The sequence below is a fragment of the Oncorhynchus nerka genome, linkage group LG24, assembly GCF_034236695.1.
Source record: "Oncorhynchus nerka isolate Pitt River linkage group LG24, Oner_Uvic_2.0, whole genome shotgun sequence".
Classification (NCBI taxonomy): domain Eukaryota; kingdom Metazoa; phylum Chordata; class Actinopteri; order Salmoniformes; family Salmonidae; genus Oncorhynchus; species Oncorhynchus nerka.
This window is the reverse complement of record NC_088419.1, coordinates 21,354,818-21,371,732: the sequence shown is the minus strand read 5'-3', so window position 1 is coordinate 21,371,732 and position 16,915 is coordinate 21,354,818. Positions and strand designations below refer to the sequence as shown.

The 16,915-nt window shown below is 44.5% G+C and overlaps 1 protein-coding gene and 1 long non-coding RNA gene across 2 annotated transcripts in view; one reads left to right on the top strand and one right to left on the bottom strand.

The window, feature by feature from the left end:
- The window catches only part of LOC115107659 (transcription regulator protein BACH2-like), a 107,521-nt gene that overhangs the window by 39,120 nt on the left and 51,486 nt on the right, over positions 1-16,915 (top strand). The window lies entirely within an intron of this gene.
- On the bottom strand, positions 3,423-15,554 carry LOC135564285 (uncharacterized). Its single transcript, XR_010460854.1, has 2 exons — positions 15,321-15,554; positions 3,423-4,267 (listed from the first exon to the last, which is right to left on the bottom strand). It is a non-coding gene; the product is annotated as an uncharacterized LOC135564285 (long non-coding RNA).

Sequence of the window (16,915 nt, the reverse complement as noted above, 5' to 3'; positions counted from 1 at the left end):
GACTTTGTGATGGTGGTGTGTTACCATATGATATATTTGAAGCTTTGTGTGAATGTTTATTATGATGCGTAGTTGTTATGGAAAGCTGTTCGTATGACTGATTGTGTCATGAGATCATTGCATATGCTGTAATATTTCATTCTTAATACATCGATTAATAACAGGAGGAAAAAGGAGCAATTTCTTGCCATTTTCTACGGATTCAACATGATGAAAGAGAACCAGCCCCTGAGATTCTGTCATGGCATTCTGAGAATGTACTATTAGACCAGGGGAAAGTTCTCTGACTCATTTCTGCCTTCCTCATTGAAATAATGACTCGGGGTGAGCGCAAAAAAACGCTTTAGACATCAGAGCATACTTGCCGTGTGTGTGCAGGGGGGGCACACATGTTTGTGTGTGTGTGTGTGTGTCTGCCTGCCTGCCTGCGTGTTAAAATGTGGAAGTGAAAGTGAGTGTGCGTGTGTTTGTGCGTGTGTGTGTTTGTGTATCTGCTTATATGTAAATGTGTGTGTGACTCACCACACCTCCACCCCTCATTCCTCCCTCTCTCTCCCCACCTCACCAAACCTCCACCCCCATTACTCCCTCTTACTGTCCCAACTCACTTCACCTCCACCCCTCATTACTCCCTCCGTCTCTCTCCCCACCTCACTTCACCTCCACCCCTCATTACTCCCTCCGTCTCTCTCCCCACCTCACCTCACCTCCACCCCTCATTACTCCCTCCGTCTCTCTCCCCACCTCACCTCACCTCCACCCCTCATTACTCCCTCCATCTCTCTCCCCACTTCACTTCACCTCCCCCTCATTACTCCCTCCCTCTCCCCACCTCACCTCCACCCCTCATTTCTCCCTCCCCATCTCACCTCACCTCCACCCCTCATTACTCTCTCTCTTCCCACCTCACCTCACCTCCACCCCTCATTTCTCCCTCCCCATCTCACCTCACCTCCACCCCTCATTACTCTCTCTCTCCCCACCTCACCTCACCTCCACCCCGCATTACTCTCTCTCTCCCCACCTCACCAAACCTCCACCCCCATTACTCCCTCTCTCTCCTCTCCTCACCTCACCTCCAACCCTCATTACTCCCTCTCTCTCCCCATCTCACCTCACCTCCACCCCCCATTACTCCCCCTCTCCCCACCTTACCTCCACAGCAATGGGAAAAAGTTATTATATTCTCTCAGGCAAGATGTGAAAGGAGTGGGATGAGCATTACTGAAGGAATCATAATGGAATGCTACAGTACATTTCCCCCATGCATTTCTCAATTACACACTAGTCATCTAGGCTAACAGCACTCAGGTACTGTTCTGTTCTGAGTCTGCCTCCTTCAGCAGGACCAGGGGAGCTGGCTGGTTTACTTCAGCCAGCCATTCCCTCAGATGACCTTCACTCTGCAGAGAAAGCAGTGATAAATCCTGCCATGACTCACTGCTGGCTAACGCCTTGACAGGTGGAGTCTGGGCTTGGTTTTTTATGAGCTCTCCCAGTAAAAAGCAAGTCTTTTGGTGTGGAGGAGTAAGGTCATGGAGAGGGAAAGACTATTTTGCTTCCCAAATAGCACCGTATTCATCGGCTCTGGTTGAAAGTAGTGCACTAAATAGGGAATAGGGTACCATGTGGGACATATCCACAGGCTCACCCTTTGACATGATAACTCCTCTATTATGTTCCATCTGATACCAGTCGTGTCCAGGCATGTCGTTCATCAACACTGCCTCATTGTCATGAGTAGTTCACAGTGTGCTTTTTCCCAAACCTCAGTCATCTACAGCAGTGTTTCTTAACTCCAGTCCTCCAGTACCCCCAACAGTACACATTTTTGTTGTAGCCCCAGACAAACTCACCTGATTAAACTTGTCAACCTATCATCACGCCCTCAATGAGTTGAAACAGAATTTGTCTGGGATTCCACACAAAAATGTGTGGAGTTGGGTCGTCACTAGTTACCACAAGCACAAAGTCATAAACCCTGCCTATTTCTACAATTGGTCTTCTTAAGATGTGATTTTCAACCTAACCATAACCTTAACCACAATGCTAACCTTATGCCTGTCACATCTGCTCCCGCTCTTCCCCCCTGGTGCTTGAGGGCGCCAGGCTGCCCTGCATCACGTACTCCTGCCATCTATTACGCACACCTGCCTTCCCTCGTCACGCACATCAGCAATATTGGACTCACCTGGACTTACTCATCATCTGTTTATTACCTCCCCCATATTTGTCAGTTCCCCTGCTCTGTTCCCCGCTGCAGCATTGATTGTTTTTTGTCTGTATTATTAGTTTGCTGACGCTGTTCCTGTCTCGTTCTTTATTAAATATTTGACTCCCCGTACCTGCTTCGTCTCTCCAGAGTCAATTCATGTGACGATGCCTAACCCTAATCTTAAATTAAGACCAAAAAGACTATTTGTTTTCATGAATTTTTACAATATAGCAATTTTTGACTATGTGGCTGTGGAAACTACTGGAAACCCTGGAGTTGGGAACCCCTGGTCTAAATCATCGCGTGTTACTGAAAAAGTACATTTGACAAACAATTTCAAAGTCAGATTCAGTATTGGGTTGCAGAGAGTTCATGCAGAGCGTTCATATACTCACTTTGGCACACGTTTACAATGAGAGACTAATACATACATGTAGAATTGACTTTTGTTGCTTTAGCCTGGTCTCAATGAAGACCCTCACAGTACTGCACGGTATGCACAGACCTCACACTAAATGAGATTGATAGGCAAGGCCGGGCCGGACACATGTGTATGCTGCAAGTCATGTAGCATGTTATTGAGCACATAGGCCTAGACTGCAGGACTGGCCAATGCCTGGCTGGGCATTTTGCCTTTCGAGGATATTGAAAATGTGTCTATGGGATGGCTGTTCCATATGGATGGAACTGGGGAGAACATGGCGGGATCAAAGAGAGGAATAGGTTTTGTGCCCTGAATGCACCCTATGCCCTAATTTTGATTACTTTTGACCCGGTTTAGGTCAAAAATAACACACTAGATAGGGAATAGGGTGCAATTTTAGACACAGCTATAGCCTCCCCTCAGTGAGTCAGAGGTCTTCCCTGTAGTTTTCTATGGCCAGGCTCCACTCACCTGGATATGGACATTCCTTCATCTGCTCTGCTCTCTCTCCCTCCCCCTCCCTCCCCCTCACTCACTCTCTCTCTCTCTCTCTCTCTCCCTCTCCCCCAGCCCTCCCTCTCCCTCTCTCTCTCTCTCTCCTCTCTCTCTCTCTCTCTCTCTCTCTCTCTCTCTCTCTCTCTCTCTCTCTCTCTCTCTCCCTCCCTCCCTCTCCGTCTCCCTCTCCCTCTCCCTCCCCCTCTCTCTCTCTCTCTCTCTCTCCCTCTCCCCCAGCCCTCACAGGACATGGTAAAGCTGCCTGCTGGGTTTTCCACCAGACACAGGCTGGAATGTGACCCATTCATCAAATAGAGAGCAAATAAATCACATAGCTAATATGGCTTCATCACAGAGAGCAGGCCCTTATCAGGGTGTGGCGTGTTCAAATCAAATCAAATCAAATTTATTTATATAGCCCTTCGTACATCAGCTGATATCTCAAAGTGCTGTACAGAAACCCAGCCTAAGACCCCAAACAGCAAACAATGCAGGTGTAAAAGCACGGTGGCTAGGAAAAACTCCCTAGAAAGGCCAAAACCTAGGAAGAAACCTAGAGAGGAACCAGGCTATGTGGGGTGGCCAGTCCTCTTCTGGCTGTGCCGGGTAGAGATTATAACAGAACATGACCAAGATGTTCAAATGTTCATAAATGACCAGCATGGTCGAATAATAATAAGGCAGAACAGTTGAAACTGGAGCAGCAGCACAGTCAGGTGGACTGGGGACAGCAAGGAGTCATCATGTCAGGTAGTCCTGGGGCACGGTCCTAGGGCTCAGGTCCTCCGAGAGAGAGAGAAAGAAAGAGAGAATTAGAGAGAGCATATGTGGGGTGGCCAGTCCTCTTCTGGCTGTGCCGGGTGGAGATTATAACAGAACGTGGCCAAGATGTTCAAATGTTCATAAATGACCAGCATGGTTGAATAATAGTAAGGCAGAACAGTTGAAACTGGAGCAGCAGCATGGCCAGGTGGACTGGGGACAGCAAGGAGTCATCATGTCAGGTAGTCCTGGGACATGGTCCTAGGGCCCAGGCCAGTTGAAACTGGAGCAGCAGCATGGCCAGGTGGACTGGGGACAGCAAGGAGTCATCATGTCAGGTAGTCCTGGGGCATGGTCCTAGGGCTCAGGTCCTCCGAGAGAGAGAAAGAAAGAGAGAAGGAGAGAATTAGAGAACGCACACTTAGATTCACACAGGACACCGAATAGGACAGGAGAAGTACTCCAGATATAACAAACTGACCCTAGCCCCCGACACATAAACTAATGCAGCATAAATACTGGAGGCTGAGACAGGAGGGGTCAGGAGACACTGTGGCCCCATCCGAGGACACCCCGGACAGGGCCAAACAGGAAGGATATAACCCCACCCACTTTGCCAAAGCACAGCCCCCACACCACTAGAGGGATATCTTCAACCACCAACTTACCATCCTGAGACAAGGCCGAGTATAGCCCACAAAGATCTCCGCCACGGCACAACCCAAGGGGGCGCCAACCCAGACAGGCCGACCACAACAGTGAATCAACCCACCCAGGTGACGCACCCCCCCAGGGACGGCATGAGAGAGCCCCAGTAAGCCAGTGACTCAGCCCCCGTAACAGGGTAGAGGCAGAGAATCCCAGTGGAAAGAGGGGAATCGGCCAGGCAGAGACAGCAAGGGCGGTTCGTTGCTCCAGAGCCTTTCCGTTCACCTTCCCACTCCTGGGCCAGACTACACTCAATCATATGACCCACTGAAGAGATGAGTCTTCAGTAAAGACTTAAAGGTTGAGACCGAGTTTGCGTCTCTGACATGGGTAGGCAGACCGTTCCATAAAAATGGAGCTCTATAGGAGAAAGCCCTGCCTCCAGCTGTTTGCTTAGAAATTCTAGGGACAATTAGGAGGCCTGCGTCTTGTGACCGTAGCGTACGTGTAGGTATGTACGGCAGGACCAAATCAGAGAGATAGGTAGGAGCAAGCCCATGTAATGCTTTGTAGGTTAGCAGTAAAACCTTGAAATCAGCCCTTGCTTTGACAGGAAGCCAGTGTAGAGAGGCTAGCACTGGAGTAATATGATCAAATTTTTTGGTTCTAGTCAGGATTCTAGCAGCCGTATTCAGCACTAACTGAAGTTTATTTAGTGCTTTATCCGGGTAGCCGGAAAATAGAGCATTGCAGTAGTCTAACCTAGAAGTGACAAAAGCATGGATTAATTTTTCTGCATAATTTTTGGACAGAAAGTTTCTGATTTTTGCAATGTTACGTAGATGGAAAAAAGCTGTCCTCGAAATGGTCTTGATATGTTCTTCAAAAGAGAGATCAGGGTCCAGAGTAACGCCGAGGTCCTTCACAGTTTTATTTGAGACGACTGTACAACCATTAAGATTAATTGTCAGATTCAACAGAAGATCTCTTTGTTTCTTGGGACCTAGAACAAGCATCTCTGTTTTGTCCGAGTTTAATAGTAGAAAGTTTGCAGCCATCCACTTCCTTATGTCTGAAACACATGCTTCTAGCGAGGGCAATTTTGGGGCTTCACCATGTTTCATTGAAATGTACAGCTGTGTGTCATCCGCATAGCAGTGAAAGTTTACATTATGTTTTCGAATAACATCCCCAAGAGGTAAAATATATAGTGAAAACAATAGTCGTCCTAAAACAGAACCTTGAGGAACACCGAAATTTACAGTTGATTTGTCAGAGGACAAACCATTCACAGAGACAAACTGATATCTTTCCGACAGATAAGATCTGAACCAGGCCAGAACATGTCCGTGTAGACCAATTTGGGTTTCCAATCTCTCCAAAAGAATGTGGTGATCGATGGTATCAAAAGCAGCACTAAGGTCTAGGAGCACGAGGACAGATGCAGAGCCTCGGTCCGTTGCCATTAAAATGTCATTTACCACCTTCACAAGTGCCGTCTCAGTGCTATGATGGGGTCTAAAACCAGACTGAAGCATTTCGTATACATTGTTTGTCTTCAGGAAGGCAGTGAGTTGCTGTGCAACAGCCTTCTCTAAAATTTTGAGTGTTGAGTTTAGATAGAGTCCAGATCCAAGGCAAATCAGATCTGATGGTCCTATTGTCTGGGAGTGTGTCAGGCAGGCTCAAGAGGACAGTGGTAGAGAGTTAGTGTGTTTGTTGGGAGAGAAACGTCTGCTGCTGTGGTACAGATCCAGTTTCAGCACTACTGCATATTTGTTTGTGTTTTTACTACTACTTGTCATTCCTGGTTGTGCGTGTGTACTGTAGCTTCCTCCCCTGTGAGAATTACGCTGTGAGACAGTTTCTTATTGGATTAGGCTGACTCCTTAGCAGGCGGGCAGTCTACAGCTCTAAAGGGCATTTTTGTCCATGGTGGGCTGGTCTGTGTTTCTTTCTACTCATATTAAAGAGATTCTTTAGTACTTTTGAATACTTTTTAGCCAGTAGTTCTGAAAGTAGCACTCACGAGCCAAAAGTGTTCCCTGAAAATAGCTTACTACATCACATTTGCATTACGTCATTTGCTCTCTCTCTCTCTTTCTCTCTTAAAAAATACTTTTTTAGTCGCCAAAGTAGCGGAGCATCTCTTTAAGAACCGTAATAGGGAGGCTAGAGGCTGAGGCTGAGGCCAGTCGTTCAGTCCCAGAGGCCTAGTTTCATGGTGTGAGAAGAATGGATTAGAACAGTTTGTTTCTATTAAAAGCCTATGGAAGAGGGAGCGAGCGATGTCTGACTGTGTGTGGTCCTTTTGATCAGACACTTCAATACAGAAACAGCAGATTAGCAGCAGGCTGTGTACTGTACTGTATGTGTAGGAACCCTATCCCTAGTCTCCACACACCACAGGAGGTTGGTGGCACCTTAATTGGGGAGGACGGGCTCGTGGTAATGGCTGGAGCGGAAACATGTAGTTTCCTTGTGTTTGATTCCATTCCATTTGCTCTGTTCCAGACATTATTATGAGCCGTCCTCCCCTCTGCAGCCTCCACTGCCACACATTGATGATTCATCATACCAATGGTAGTTGTCCCAGAAATGTTTTAATGTTAGATAATGTGCCAGCCACCTGGTATCTAAATAACCTGAAAATGTGGTACAGGACTCAGATTTCACAGTCTCTACCATTTTAATCCTGGGGTATTTTAAGTAATGAGAGATCAGGCAAAAAAAACCTGGTGGGTACACTTTGACATCACTCTTTTTATTCATTCATGTTTTTTCATCTGTGAAGTCTCGGCCATTATAAATCCATTGACAGATTAGACTGCTAAAAATAAGGGGGGACTTAGTGTGCAGCCTAAACCATAAACAAACAAACTGTAGTTTCTCCTCTGCCCTGTCTGCCTGCGTTTTAGGGAGTCATTTGTAGTTCGCCAGAGGTTGACCTCAGTCAGAAAGTGGCGGCGCGCCGCGGGACGAAAAAAGGACCGTTTATGTGTGAGTTAGAACAGTGACTTTCTCGCAGGCAGAGGGGCTGAGGCCAGGCAGACATGTCCAGTCTGTGCGTGGGTGCTCTGGCTAGCCCACAGACTAGAGCTAAAACGCTTAGGATCATGCTCAGTCAGACACAGCGCATCAATCATTACCTTCCAAGAGCTGTGCTCCCAGGTTGTCACTGGAAAAGTAAATGTCTCTCCTGTCAGCAGACCTCCTCCTGGTCCAACGTGTCATTTCAGCCAGCCTCTGGCCCTCATCTGCAAATAGCAACAGCCTGCGTGCGCTTTTTCTCCCCGAGATCCCTCTATCCAGAAGGAACACAGCATGACCTCCTACATCAGTCAATGTTGTATTTTCTCTGCTCTTGACTTCAAACGTGAGTTGAAAAGGAGAGAGTGATGTTTGGGAAACACAGCAGTCAGGTGTCAGGGCCAGAGTAAGACTCCAGCAAGACATCGACATATGTGAGGGAGGATTTCACTTTGAGGCCCAGTCTATTGTCGTATCTTTTTAATTGAAGAATCCAAAGGGATGGATGGCCATGGAAGGCTGCCCTATAAAACACCCTTCTGGCCCTCTGACTTTCATTCTGACTGACTGACTGCTGGGGAAAATGCTTATTTTTAAGCTGTGATAAACATTAGCACAGTAGGTTTTTCTTCACACCCACTGTCTATCGCCTTGGTTTCATCACACATGAAATAAATCATTTGAATGTGAGTTACATTAATTCCCCTACACTTGGAATGTCCTCCTCATTCACCTCTTTGTGTCGACCTACAACAGGAAATGTGTGGCCAGAAAAAGCACCTATAAAAAATAGAAGTTGGATAGCTTTAGTTGCATGAGGTTGTCATTATACCTCAGATTCAAATCAACATAGAAAATACTCCAGGCCATGATTCTGCAGCTTTTTCTGCATGATTCTGCAACTTTTTGGCATGAAAATCAGACAGAGCTCCTGTTCTTTAACAATGGAAATAGTTGAAAGTGGCGGTGTGTCTGTGAAGTTATAATTACACTAGACCTGAATGGGGCTTCTCTCTCATCTGTTCTATTGAGTCATTGAAAAGGCCAGACTGTAATAAAATACTTTCACACTGCCATGGAATGAATAACTAACCATATCTGGTGGAGCTCTATTAATCTGCACAGTATCTCTACAACACACTATGCTCTGAAATGTATAGAAACCATTATTCATTTGCGTTTATTTCGATATTTGTTGGCTGGATGAACCTCTTGAGATGGGACATCTTGTTTTCGAGGGCGTCTTAAGAAAAATAGTTACATTACAAACAGAATCAATATGAAAAAGGAAAAACAACATAGCCTGTAGATACGGATCCTTTTGATAGAAACTCTATTGTACTCATTTCAACCAACCATTTTCAACCAGCCTCTTCTGCAATAGATATAGTTCTATAATGGTACAATCTATAATGGTTGGCCCTCACAAGACCTTGGCTGCACTCACGTCTCTCTCCACCCCTCCCTCCCGCCTTGGTCTGGTCTGGAGGACTTGTTAAGATTCAGTGTTTTAATCAAGCAGAAATCAATAGCTCCAGAGATATATATTGATCTCTCAGGCCCAAGAGTGTAAGATTGGCCAGTGGCCCTGTAAACATTTGGCCAGTAGCCCTGTAAACAGTGGATCATGTAAACAGTACCTTGGTGGTTTTATACATTTTGTATTGTAGATATGTAGTGATGTAATAATGTTATATGATGTAATGTTTTTTCTTTTGTTTTATATGTAATGTAAGAGCCTTAATGTGTTTGGACTCCAGGAAGAGTAGCTGCTGCCTTGGTGATCCCTAATAAATACAAATACACATAATTGAAGAAGGTATGAAGGGTAACATATGTCTGGATTAAGGGTTCAGATTTGAGCACCATTGATATTAGATAGCATTGGTCACATAGCAGCAATATTTGTCCATAATAAGTAACAACGACATGTGGTGGAGGAGACAAAACCACCGACCAAAACAATACTTCAACCAGTACTTATCTCAAAGAGCAATGGTGAGTATTGCTCACATACATAACATGTGCATTGCTCACATACATAACATGTGCATTGCTCACAGACATAACATGTGCATTGCTCACAGACATAACATGTGCATTGCTCACATACATAACATGTGCATTGCTCACAGACATAACATGTGCATTGCTCACATATATAACATGTGCATTGCTCACATACATAACATGTGCATTGCTCACAGACATAACATAACATCCACCTCTGGCAGTGATTGAAATGGCATTATTGTAATCACGCTGATCATCACCACAGATACAGTCAGTGTTTCCTCCCTCAGAATATTTCCAGTGTGTCTCAAGACTCTCACGTACAACAAGAGTGCATATGCTAATCAGTGGATTTCTCTTCTCAGTTTGAGTCACCTACAGAGTTGTCTTAACCCACACTAACCACAGTATGTGTCACATCTGTGCTTACTTCAACCATAACCTTTCAGTTCGTGCCCTCTCAATGTATTTCAGACACACATGGGTTGTCTTACGTACACCTCCTATCTCCTTCTCTGACTGATCACGTCTGGGTTGCTCCAACTTGACTGTTCTGTGTCAGCCCCTCATTGACCTTATCATGACTGTCTAAGGCAGTGGTTCCCAACCTTTTTCGGTTGCTGTACCACCAGCTGAATGTTGCTCTGCCCGGAGTACCCCTGAAGTACCCTCTCATGTGCATTTTACCAGTAGACCTATGGTCTCGTGAGTCACGTACCCCCAGAGGTCCAAGTACCCCTGATTGGGAGCCACTGGTCTAAGGTATGGGGATTCCATAGGAAGTGGTGTTACTAGTCGAGTCACCACTGTAGGAGGCCAAATCACGAAGATGTTGCATATGAAATAATACATCACTTGACTTGTGTGTATGATGAGTGGTGAGTGGTATAATTTATTATTAGAGGATTTGTTCATGATCTGTATGGCATTAATTTCACAACATTTAATCTAACCTACTATTCTGCTTGTCTTAGTGTGCACATGCAGACTCATTATCCCCAGTCACAGACATTCACATGTGTTGCAGCCTCACCTCAGCTCCCAGATTAGCTCTCTTTACACTCCTGTCAGTGTTTCTGCCAGCAGGTCATCTGACCTGGTATGGGCACTGGCAGACAGTCACTCTGTGTCTGTGTAATGTGAGCAAGGTCCCCTCAGCTGGGCCAGGACCAGGGACACTTCATGTGTTGGTATGTGTGAACGTACTGCAACCCCCTCACCATAGCCAGCCACAGTGCAAGTCATGAACTGACAGCAGCGTGTGCAGGCAGACAGTGTATCCCTAGACAACCTTAGTGACACACTACATGACATCCATTTATGTGACCTGTCCAATTACCTTATAGCATAGTAGAGGGAGTGAGGCTATGTGTGAGACAGTTATATGGAAACTCTAGACAGATTATCCAGTCCAGTCTGCTGTAGTTGTCTATGGTGGATCTGTCATTCTTTATCATTCAATTGGCATTAGTATATTAGTATAACCATGTTTCCTTTATTCATCTTCTTGTCAATTTGATTTTAAGGAACACATTTTGCAGCTGTTGAGTTTAAAGAGGAAATACTGCAGGGTGTCAATGTAAAAAAAAGGAATAGCTGACCCTCCCATTCACATTTCAAAACTGAAACTGTGGTTCAAAAGCAATAACTAAAGTCTTCATTAATAAATCTATATATAAAAACATGATGAATGAGTGATAGCCTTCACATTTTGGAGAATGGACAATCCGTACAGTATGGCTCTCTTACTTCCAAGTGTATAATCTTGCTTCTTGTAAGAACTGGGGTTAATGGGGCATAACATGACAACTGTAAATAACCATAGAAACAGGAAGGATTGTCATGTGAATTTTTTTCACCATGGTGGAGCTTTTGTCTGTGTCTCAAATGTTACCCTATTCCCTATGTAATGTAGAACATAGGGCTCTGGTCAAAAGCAGTGCACTACATGGGGAATAGGGTGCCATTTGAGATGCAATCTTTGTCTTCAGCTCTGATTTCTCAGAGAAACGTATTATTTATTTATGCTCAACGTAAATTAATTACAATCAGTCATCACCCTGAATGAAGCCTTTCTTCTCTGCCTTATGGTTTAGCTTGGTAGCGTCTCTTTCTGATCTCTGCTGGGGATCTTGAACATGTCTGTGCTTTCTAGTTCACACATCCATGCACACGCTACAACTGAGAGAGAGCACTTGTATCTATTCTTACAACGCTAGTTAGCTAGATATCACACCTTCAAGGGTGCTGTGGTGTGTGTGAAAAGCTGCTTTTTCACTTCTATATCAACGGATGAATGCCCTCCAACGCACTCACACATACATGTTCACACCACACACACTGAACGACACCCTCAGCCTTTGAAGGCTTCTCGTGGGTGGTTCTGTGTGTCACCTCCTTCCTGTGAGAAGAGTTTCCATTTGCAGGTTGTTGTTGTTTGTTTTTTTCCATTAGTAAGTGAAGTTTTATTTCATTGCCAAATATCTCATCAACATTTTCATATTATATATTTTTTTTGTCTCTGGTGGATTTTTTTGGTGTTTTGTGTAAATCCCTCCACCGGGCTCCTCTCAAACACTACCCATAACCCCCTAGTACCCCCCCCCCCCCCCCATCTTCCAGCCAGACAGACCCTTCCATTGGGTCCCGTTCATTAATAATTCAGGGATTAATCCCACCTCGGACACACTCCTCCCAGCAGCCCCATGGTCTGCCAATCACCAGGCTTAATTAGCACATGCGCCTAGCCGCCCATTCACCAATCACCACACAGCTCTGGCTCTAGTGGCAACGCTCAAATTCCTTGTGGTAACCAGATTCATCTGAAATACCCCCAACTACTGTATCTCCCTTTTGGCAGTTTTTTTTCAGACCAAGCTGATGTGATGGTGTGGGTGGTTTGCTTGTTTCAGACAAAGCTGATGTGATGGTGTGGGTGTTTTGCTTGTTTCAGGCAATGTGATGCAATGGTGTGGGTGTTTTGCTTATTTCAGACCAAGCTGATGTGATGGTGTGGGTGTTTTGCTTGTTTCAGGCAATGTGATGTGATGGTGAGGGTGTTTTGCTTGTTTCAGACCAAGCTGATGTGATGGTGAGTGTGTTTTGCTTGTTTCAGGCCAAGCTGATGTGATGGTGAGGGTGTTTTGCTTGTTCATGTAATGTGATGTGATGGTGAGGGTGTTTTGCTTGTTTCAGGTAATGTGATGTGATGGTGTGGGTGTTTTGCTTGTTTCAGGCCAAGCTGATGTGATGGTTTGGGTGTTTTGCTTGTTCGTGTAATGTGATGGTGAGGGTGTTTTGCTTGTTTCAAGTAATGTGATGTGATGGTGAGGGTGTTTTACTTGTTTCAGGCAATGTAATGGTGAGGGTGTTTTGCTTGTTTCAGACCAAGCTGATGTGATGGTGTGGGTGTTTTGCTTGTTGCAGGCAATGTGATGTGATGGTGAGGGTGTTTTGCTTGTTTCAGGTCAAGCTGGTGTGATGGTGTGGATGTTTGCATGTTTCAGGCCAAGCTGATGTGATGGTGAGGGTGTTTTGCTTGTTTCAGACCAAGCTGATGTGATGGTGAGGGTGTTTTGCTTGTTTCAGGCCAAGCTGATGTGATGGTGAGGGTGTTTTGCTTGTTCATGTAATGTGATGTGATGGTGAGGGTGTTTTACATGTTTCAGGCCAAGCTGATGTGGTGGTGAGGGTGTTTTGCTTGTTTCAGGCCAAGCTGATGTGATGGTGAGGGTGTTTTGCTTGTTCATGTAATGTGATGTGATGGTGAGGGTGTTTTACATGTTTCAGGCCAAGCTGATGTGGTGGTGAGGGTGTTTTGCTTGTTCATGTGATGTGATGGAGTGGGTGTTTTGCTTGTTTCAGGCCAAGCTGGTGTGATGGTGAGGGTGTTTTGCTTGTTTCAGGCCAAGCTGATGTGATGGTGTGGGTGTTTTGCTTGTTTCAGGCAATGTGATGTGATGGTGTGGGTGTTTTGCTTGTTTCAGGCCAAGCTGATGTGATGGTGAGGGTGCTTTGCTTGTTTCAGACCAAGCTGATGTGATGGTGTGGGTGTTTTGCTTGTTTCAGGCAATGCGATGTGATGGTGAGGGTATTTTGCTTGTTCATGTAATGTGATGGTGAGTGGTGTTTTTCTTGTTTCAGGTAATGTGATGTGATGGTGAGGGTGTTTTGCTTGTTTCAGGCCAAGCTGATGTGATGGTGAGGGTGTTTTGCTTGTTCATGTAATGTGATGTGATGGTGAGGGTGTTTTACATGTTTCAGGCCAAGCTGATGTGGTAGTGAGGGTGTTTTGCTTGTTCATGTGATGTGATGGAGTGGGTGTTTTGCTTGTTTCAGGCCAAGCTGGTGTGATGGTGAGGGTGTTTTGCTTGTTTCAGGCCAAGCTGATGTGATGGTGTGGGTGTTTTGCTTGTTTCAGGCAATGTGATGTGATGGTGTGGGTGTTTTGCTTGTTTCAGGCCAAGCTGATGTGATGGTGAGGGTGCTTTGCTTGTTTCAGACCAAGCTGATGTGATGGTGTGGGTGTTTTGCTTGTTTCAGGCAATGCGATGTGATGGTGAGGGTATTTTGCTTGTTCATGTAATGTGATGGTGAGTGGTGTTTTTCTTGTTTCAGGTAATGTGATGTGATGGTGAGGGTGTTTTGCTTGTTTCAGGCAATGTGATGTGATGGTGAGGGTGTTTCGCTTGTTTCAGGTAATGTGATGTGATGGTGAGGGTGTTTTGCTTGTTTCAGGCCAAGCTGATGTGATGGTGAGGGTGTTTTGCTTGTTTCAGGCCAAGCTGATGTGATGGTGAGGGTGTTTTGCTTGTTTCAGGCCAAGCTGATGTGATGGTGTGGGTGTTTTGCTTGTTTCAGGCAATGTGATGTGAAGAAGTGGGTGTTTTGCTCACGTCAGAGTTTTTCTGTGGTTGATTTGGCCCAGGTGCCTGTGGTTGTTGAGCTTCTGCAGAAAGGGTTCTGTAATGATTGAACTGATCTCAGGAGGAGGAAGGGCTTTTAAACATCGATACAAGGGAGACGTGAGAGGAATTTGCTTGAGGTGCAGAAGTTAAGGTTAGTAGTTTGTGATACTCTCCAAGATTAGACACACAAAAGAATGTACTCTGCACTTACATTTTTACCATGTAAATAACATCAAGTTGCTAGGTAAAATTCTGGTATCTGGATGTAGGGGATTACCGTATCCTTCTTGAAGACAGCCATTGCCTCATCTACCATCAAAATATATTTTTTGTTTTAAATTTCCAGCTCAGAAATAAGCAGTTAATAATAATAATAATAATGTATTACATTTCTATAGCGCTTTTCATGACAATCTCAAAGCTCTAAGGTCTCTACTCTGTTTCTCTAGACTCTATAGTGTGATCACAGTGTCAATTTGATAGTTGACACAGAATATGATGCAACTGGGAACATTATTTACATTTGTGTCCATGCGGACCAGATAGCCCAGGTCCACAGGTAACTCAGTGTTTCTATCACGTCACAAGTATGTTACCATATAAGACCGTGTTATGACTCATCCTACTTTCTGACCTACAATGTGGGAAGTCATGATTCATGCAAGCTGCAGCTTAAGCAGAAAGAGGCCTAAAATACTGTGGTATGCCGACACACACACACTCACACACACGCATAGTGATACACACACAAACACATCATACACACACTCACATATGCACAGATGCACTCAGTACTCAGCAACAGATAGCGAGACAATAAAGTTACCCGAGTGAGAAGGAGAGTTACAGAATGACTGGCCCAGTTGAGAAATCCATCTGAGGTAATACGAGCACGTTTGTCTATATTGTGTTTCCAGGCATGAGCTACATAAGGTGCATTTCTGTCAGGAAGTGGTTTTCTGTGTTGATATTTGTTGGCAAGCCACATAGTTGTTGTCTCAGCACTGTCGTAAAATAGATTCTGCGATTAAAGCAATTTAAAGCTGAGTGATCGATTCAACCTCATTACATCTTGGTCTAAACGAGAGACTGCTTCAAAACATCTTGTTAGTTGTTACTGCTTGCGTTGACACACTCATTTGACTAAAGCCCTGTGCGATGGAATTAATGAGCTCTGATTTGATTCTCCATCATCATTAGAATGAATTTGATACTCTCAATGAGAGTAATTTTTCTCTGTAGGTAACACCATTAATTATAATCCACATAATAATTTACATTTCCTGTTGCTGCACGATTATTTTCCTGCTGTAGCAAACTGGCTCAAATTAAGATCCTACATCTGCATACAGTACGATGTATGCTTCATTTCAATCAGCAGTTAGTGATGACTGATGAGTGAGGTCTCTGTGATGTGGAGCATATGGAATAACTACTCTGCTACATACATGTGTAAGGAGCACAACAGCCTGCATGACCACCCTCATGTTTCACAGCAATACGTCAGCATTTTAACCTACTTTAATCTGGCTAACCGTTGCCATTGATAATTTAAACAGACTATACTATTGTACTTTTCACTAATTGTTTTCTCTTAGATGGTGAATCGCTATGGTGTTCTTAGTATTGATTCACATGCTGAAGGTTATAGCCCTCTGCCTGCCTCTATAAGACATGAACTACCTTAGTTGTTAACAAGTTGAATTGTACAGATCTCTTAATGGTGTTACTAAACAAGTCCCCCAGTGCTACGGCAGTGTGCAAAATCAGATGAGATCTCCTCATCTCTCTCCTCGCCTCTCTCTTCTTTCTTCCCTCCTTCCCAACCACCAGAAACAGAGCGGGTCCCATTCCTCTTTGGTCAGCAGGCAAGAGCTCGAGCGTTGGCTCTGCAATAGTGATGGGCATTCCGAGTCTTTTCAGTGAGCTGGCTTATTTGGCTTCAAAATTACCTAAAGCTGCAATATGTAACTTTTTGGGCGAACCGACCAAATTCACATAGAAATGTAAGTTATAGATCTGTCATTCTCATTGAAAGCAGGTCTAAGAAATGGTAGATCTGTTCAATGTTGGCTAATTCTATGCTTCCCTCTCAAGTTTCATTTTTGCATCTTTTACTTTCGGTTTTGTACACCAGCTTCAAACAGCTGAAAATACAATATTTTGGATTATGGAAAATGTATTTCACACCTGTTTAGATGGTACAATGATTTTCTTCAGTATAGTTGCTTGTTTTGTCACATAAACTGAAATTAGACAAACTATTACAATTTTAGCAACCAGGAAATGAAGGAGCAATTTTTGCATAATGCATCTTTAAAAATCATCCTAGAACCATGGAAAACTTGCAAATCTCCAATGTAAAGCCCAAAAGGTAGGCTACCATTGTCAGATCGTGAAATGCTCATTTACAGTTAAAGT